The sequence below is a fragment of the Alosa sapidissima genome, chromosome 19, assembly GCF_018492685.1.
Source record: "Alosa sapidissima isolate fAloSap1 chromosome 19, fAloSap1.pri, whole genome shotgun sequence".
Classification (NCBI taxonomy): domain Eukaryota; kingdom Metazoa; phylum Chordata; class Actinopteri; order Clupeiformes; family Clupeidae; genus Alosa; species Alosa sapidissima.
Window position 1 is genome coordinate 1,880,128 of NC_055975.1, and position 7,056 is coordinate 1,887,183.

At 39.8% G+C, this 7,056-nt stretch overlaps 1 long non-coding RNA gene across 1 annotated transcript; it reads left to right on the forward strand.

Annotated features, from left to right (window-relative positions):
* Nucleotides 1–888: 888 nt before the first annotated feature.
* Nucleotides 889–6,730, forward strand: LOC121692792. Its single transcript, XR_006025343.1, has 4 exons — nt 889–1,091; nt 1,435–1,490; nt 5,786–5,935; nt 6,120–6,730. It is a non-coding gene; the product is annotated as an uncharacterized LOC121692792 (long non-coding RNA).
* The last annotated feature ends 326 nt before the right edge of the window (nt 6,731–7,056 follow it).

The following is a 7,056-nucleotide window of genomic DNA, read 5'->3' on the forward strand; positions in this document are numbered from 1 at the left end:
ATTCTCCTGGACTTACATAACTGTGGGGCCACGACCAAAGCCCAAACCTCACAACAGAGCTCATCTCTTCCCCTTAAGTCCCGAGGCTTCCCAGTCGCCACACACCCATACATCCCCACCTCCACCTTCATGAGGGGTTTTGTCCGGAAGAGAGTGCCAGCCATGGCCAGGAATCACAGTGACTAGCATGCAGCCATCATGCTTTAGGTTTGTTTATGCTCCTCTGTGTCTGAGTTGTCACATCTCTGAAGGAAAGGCACTGTGCTGCCCACTGGGACTTTTGGATCTTTAAGTCTCTGAGAGACAGCTAAATTATTGGGGGCGAAGCTGCGAAGGCACCCATTGTGTTTCTTAGTTTTCTTATTATTATTATAAATCCTCTGCCATTGAAGTCTATGGCAGCCCATAGAACCGTCTGGTAAAAAGTTGTGAAATTTGGCACACTGATTGGGGACAGTCTCATGATTAATTTCACCAAGTTTCATACCGGCACCTTGAGCACTCTAGAGTAGGCCAAAGTTGGACGTGCGTTCACGCACGTAACTTTTGACCCGTTGACCCGATTGTCAAAAATGAGGTATCGTTGGAATCCTTGGACCACACTCTATGATGTCATTTTCCGCCATGATGGATTTTCCGCCATTTTGGATTTTGTCAAAAACCTTTAAAAAGTTTCACGCCGCACATAAATTGTCCGATTTTCATGAAACTTAGTACATATGATCTTCAGACCAATCCGCACAAAGGTTATCCCTTTTCGTCTTCGGAACTAAAACCGTTGTCTCGTAACAGCCAATCAAAATTTGTGGCGAAGCCGCCAAACAGGAAGTGAGCTCATATATCCGCAACCATTTCATGTATCATAACCAAACTTAGTACGTGTGTCAGTACACGATCCGTACCGCCTGCCAGATCCGTTCTGCGCATGCGCATAATTACGTAGTAGAAGACGTAACGATTCCTCTGTAATATCTGTACCACGCATGTCTTGAAACAGTTGACGGCCAAGAAGCGGCACATTTGACGAAACCAACTTCGCAGAAAAATATATTTTGACTACACCCGACGAATTATGTTCACAGATTGTGCAGGTAAGAGTACAGCGTTCAGATGTTCATTGTATCTTTGTCTTTAGAAATGTTGCTATTGGTGGTTAAACGTAATGTCACTATATCTTGCATATGGCAATTGTTAACAGTGAACGTTAGCTATCGTTAGCCGTTTGGGTAATCATTAACGTAACGGTAATTTAAATAGGGACCACATTGAGCATTAGCTAGTATTTATTCATGCCAACACAGCAACCTAACTTATCCAACACTTAATATTTAGCTAGCTTACTAAATATTAAGTGTTGGATTAGTTAGGTTGCTGTGTTTCATCTGAAGGTTTATGGGCTAAGGTTAAGGTAAATAATGTGCATTTATTTATCAGGTTGATGCCACTAAAGACCACGATTAACTTCACCAAAGGACATGGAAATATGTGCGGTAAGTACTTTTTTTTTACTGGTTAACGTTAGTTAAGAGACCTGTTATTCAGCACATGTTCCAGACAAGGTCGTAGTCTGAATTTTTAAAATACCAAGGTCGGGGGCGTCGCTAGAAATTTTGGGCACCCCAAAATGCTAGGGGCTTCTGAGCCCTCCGATCATTTTGCCAACAATGACACAGAATGATAGATTTGTTAATTTTATAACATGTTTATTTTTTGTTTTGTTTTACTTGAACCAACACACTTTTCCACAATATTCCACAATATTCTATTTATTTTAGATGCACTTTTATATCTCAAGAGCCTTTTCCCAAATTGGCTTTGGATATTTACAGTGCATAAGGAAAGTATTCACAGTGCTTCACTTTTTCCACATTGTAAGTTTCAGACTCATCTTAAAATTAATTCAATTCTCTCATCTCAATCTACACACAATACTCCAACACTCCACAGAAAGTGTGGAGTGTTTTGTAAATTTATAAATAATAAAAGACTGAAATATTTAATTTACATACTGTAAGTATTCAGACCCTTTGTCATGACGCTTGTAATTTAGATCTAGTGCATCCTACTTCTATCAATGGTTCTTGGTCCTTGGTGGACTTGATTGGAGTCCACCTGTGCCGAAATTAATTCACTGGACATTATTATGACCGCCGCTAGCGAAGCTAAGGTGATTCATGGCTCAAAGTAACTGAAACTACATAAATTCGTCAAAGACTCAAAGTGAATAATTTGTGTCAACTCGCCACAATGTAGATTTATTAACGCACCCGTGATGATCTACATCTCCATTTAAACCAAATGTTTTAGAGCGCGCGTTGAGAGATGTATCCAGGGCAGGGCTGTACCTACCTACACAAATCATTCTTTGTGATGGATGATTTAGTAGCCTACCAACGTTACACCGGTCCGATACAGTTTTGCCTATGGCTATACCGTGAGACTGAGGCGCTTTTTTGTTTGTTCGAAGTGCGTGTTTAGGGTGTGAGAGGGGAGTCGATGTGCTTTGATTCCAGCTTGGTAGTTGTAGTCTATGCGGTTAAAAAGCTTGTGTGTGTGAAGTATCCAAACAATGATAACACTTTCATTATGGCTGCTTTAGCCACAGACCTTCAGCTCCTGTACCGTGGGTCCCTTTTAGAAGTGTCCACTTCATTCGCGCTTTCCGTGATTCACGCAGCTGCGTGAAATGTATTACTACTAATATGCAAAACTATTAACTTTTCGCCAAGAGGTGGCAGTTTAAGTCTGCTTGATACTGTAAGCCATTGGTTCCCAAAGGAGATTTTATTTGGGTCGCCAGCATAGCCTAGTTACAATTCATGTTGTGTAATAGGCCTAGCATAGGGCCTACCTTATATAGTTTATAGTTTGTTAACAGTCACTGTTTTGTCATAACTCCCTCTATGCACTTTTGCATTTAGAATAGCTCTGAACCTTTGCAGCATCAGTAGGCTACTTTTTGTGAGGCCCGCAAACACACATGCCAAACAAGCATACACAAAAGTTTCAAGAGTGGGGGATGGAGACAAATTGATTAATGTGATTTATTTTCGCAGAATGGATGTACAGGACTGAATAGCGGTCATATTTTGTACCGCTATGTGGTACATCTAGTTAGGAAAGGCACACATCTCTTTATATATGGTCTCACAGTTGATGGTGCATGTCAGAGTGAAAACCAAGCCACGAGGTTGAGAAAATTGTCTGTAGACCTACGAGACAGGGTTGTGTGAAGACAGTGATCTATAACAACATTTCTGCAGCATTGAAAGTGGCCAAGAACACAGTAGCCTCCATTGTTCTGAAATGGATAAGTTTGGAACAACCAACGGTCTTTCTAGATCTGGCTGCTCAGCCAAACTGAGTAATCCGGGACAAAGCGCCTTGGTCAGACAGGTAACCAAGGACCCAATGGTCACTATGAATTAGATCCAGAGTTCCTATGTGTCATGACTTCCTGGCTCAAGGCCGCCACAACATAAAAGGGGGAGACCACACCGGAGTATATTAAACACAAAAATAGGTTTATTAAATAAACTATGTACAGAAGTCAGTAAATGTATGCCAAAGTAAAACTGTGGTGTATGTCAGCATAATGAAATGTAATGCAAAAAGGTGTGTCAGTGGGGAGCGCGCAGCCGCAAGTGTGATGTCGAGCAAGCAAGCCAGCAAGAGGTCTCTCGCGACTAGGATAGTGAAATGATTTCACTAGCTATGCATTTATTATTTTTGCAAAACTGTAAAACACAATTAAAGTTTCTTTCAGCTTATCCATGTTTTTTTTTAACGTGTAAATCGCATAGAATATGTAGGCCTATATCAACCGTAGGCCTACACACTTGATCGCTATCACATAGATGAAACCAGGCCACAGTTCTTACAGTAACTGACTCACGTTCACGTTGATCTCTATAACTGTTAATTTTTAGTAGCCTATATTCGAACCTATCCATAACCCTTTTTTGCTATTTGACTCATCATTTCACATACAAAAATATAAATAATGTCAGACAGCGAATTAGTAATTATTTAAAAATATATATAATATTTTTTAAAAATCTATCTCCTTCCAGCAGGGGGTGCTGCAGCACCCTCAGCACCCCCCTTCCCGCACCCATGAGTCAGGCATGGCTGCGGTCACCAGTATTGCCACGGCAATACTACTTTTCAAAGTAGTATTGCCTGGCAATACTAGTTTTCATACATTAGGTTACACTAATAAACGTCACAAACTGCTGCTGAGCTGCGCTTATCATCTAAGTGTTTTTCCCGATGCATTGCTAACTGTCAGTGACTGACGCGAGAGAAGTGGGTTCTGTGTTGCGTTCATTTCAGTGACTAACACGAGAGGAGTCTGTGTTGTGTTGTGTTGTGGTAATTTATGGTCATTGGGTGTGCCCTGCCGTGTCGTCCACATCTCTTCAGCTCAGCACAGCAGCAGCAATGGCAACTCATCTTCGTTGAAGTTTGAGGTGTTCAATGGTGTTGAAGTGAGTAATAGGCCTAAATCAACATTGAATTAGTTATTGGATGATATTAAAAAGAAGCGGAATTATTTGTGGTTGACCTGGAAATGTCAACTTGGTGATCAAAAAGTTATGGATTTCATGTTGGCTGCGAATTCAGAGCATTAAGTTACGTTGTGTCAGTGTAACATTAGCTAGCCTAGTCTATTTGTCTATAACGTTGCTGCCATACAAATCTAAACCGCAGTAGGCTCATGTCAATCTAATGGGCTTTGAGACATCTGTTTTGTCTTGTGACAAAGTCTCCTGGTTCAATTGTTTCCAGTTTCATTTATTGTTTATAATGCTAAAGAGGAAAAATAAAAAATATGGTTTGCAGTGATCACAAACAAGGTATGTCATGAATATCTAACATAGTAAAGACTGTTACAAAAAAAATCTCAAAACAATTCAACTGATCCTAAAAATAAGGTATGACCACTAGAAGCAATAGAGGGTCTCTGCGGATCCTTAAAAAGTATTAAAACGTCTTAAATAAAATATACATTTTTTAAGGTCTTAAAATGTATTAAATTTAGCTAATTTTCGAAGAGTGGCATTAAATTTCATCTGGGTGGAATGTAAGAAATATGTCTGGAGAGACTATTTTCCATGCTAACGTTATTTCACCAGTGCACATCCCTGGCTGTCTAACAAGACAGTGCCAGGAGTGATTTCAGTGAAGCAGAGAAAAGCTGTGAGTTGATAAAATAGGTTATATGTGCTCTGAGCACAAGCTCACTTGTAGTCGGCAAACCAGTTTCCTGTTCTTTGACATGGCTGTCAACAAGCACCTGAAAATGAGTGCTTTAGTTCTACTAAAATGTAAAAATTAGAATGTACCGCCTAGAACAAGGTAGCGATGGAGTTTCTCAGACATTCGTCGTGACAGCCAGTGAAAAGAAGTAGAAAGCGAGTAACTGTTGTCGGAGGAACAGGGAAGAGGAAAACGTCAGACTGACCGATTGAGGAGTGTCGTAAATCATATACTCTGAGGCTGTAGGGGGAGCTCTGTAAAGAAACCTGCGAGCAAAAAGTGAGAAAACAGCAAAGAAATGGCCAAAACTGCATCGTTTCTCTTTAATCACAGATGCATCAGAGTATTTATTGGATTATGACCTAAAGATTCTTAGCGTTTGCCCTTTTGTTTTTCTAATCAGTATTACAGTGTATGAATGATGATGATTATAATGATGATACTCTGTTTTAGTGCTGTAGTAATATTATTCTAATAAATTATTTTGTCTGTCCTATTTCTCTCTCACACTCTCATTTAACAGTTCAAACCACCAGAAGGTGCAGTGCAACCAAGTCCACCAAGACCCCCCAGTACACTTAAATCCCCCAAGCCCCCCCAGGACACACAAATCACTCAACAACATAGAATGACAAAATGCCACCCCAAATTGTCAGATGGCACAGTTCATGTCGTAAGTTCACCGTATGTTTTTTATGTTTAATGTAACCCTTAGCTGAAAAAGTTGGAAAGTCCTTATAGGGTGACATATTTCTCCTATTTTAGTCAGTGTCAAACCACTGCATAAAGACTTATAATACATCGGTGTAAATAAAGTGCATTAAAAATGGTCAACTCCAGGTGATTCTCTTTCACAGAAAAGCCCAAGGACTCAGAACATGAAGCCCAAGAAGTAGATGATGACTCGGCCCAGTGACACCAAATGGAAAAGCCCATTGCAGTAGTCAACCCTACTGGAGATGAATGCATCAATAAGTTATCTAAATCATGTTTTGACATTAGACATCTAAGTTTGGCCATGTTTTTGAGGCTTATGACTCTGCCACTGCACATGGTTTGTAGAGAGAGGCACGCACACTCTATTCTGTCAGATAAAAATGTTTGCATGGCTCTGATTGGAAATTGCCAGAAGGGATAGGTCAAGCAGGAGCAGTGTGAAAGGCGTCCTAATTGCTTGAGTGGGAGGGGAAACATCTAATGGCCACCTTACAACAAACAAGTTTGTCAAGATTTCGGAAGGATTCTTAAAAGATTGTAGTATTTTAACTAATGCCCCCCATTCAAGATTTACTCAAAAGACTGCAATCTTTAAGGAATCTTTTCTCAAATCTTGTCAAAGTTGTTTGGTGTAAGGAGGCCATTAGTCTAATAGCCTTGCACCAAACCACCAAAGTACTCATGACTGTGAGGTAGGGGTGTGACGGTATTTTAACACTATTTCAAAAAATGTCCAGTGATGACATATTAACAGCAATATCAACATTGTACAGTGTACTCATGCAATGGGCAGCAATCGTGAGATGTTTGCTTAATGTTATAGTTGTGAAAACATTAGAAAATGAAATTGAAATTGCATACAATACCTGATGTATTTTTTCATGTTACATGAATTAAAATGAAGTGTTATTTATATAAGATCATACTTATGTGCCTATTAGTGTGTTTATAGTCAGAAGTTGCAGAGCATCTTCAAAAGGATGAACACCCATATGCTCTATGGCCTTGAAGGATTTGTTATTTATGCATGCAATAAAATTATATTAACGGTCATTGAGTCCATGTTCTTGTCTCAAC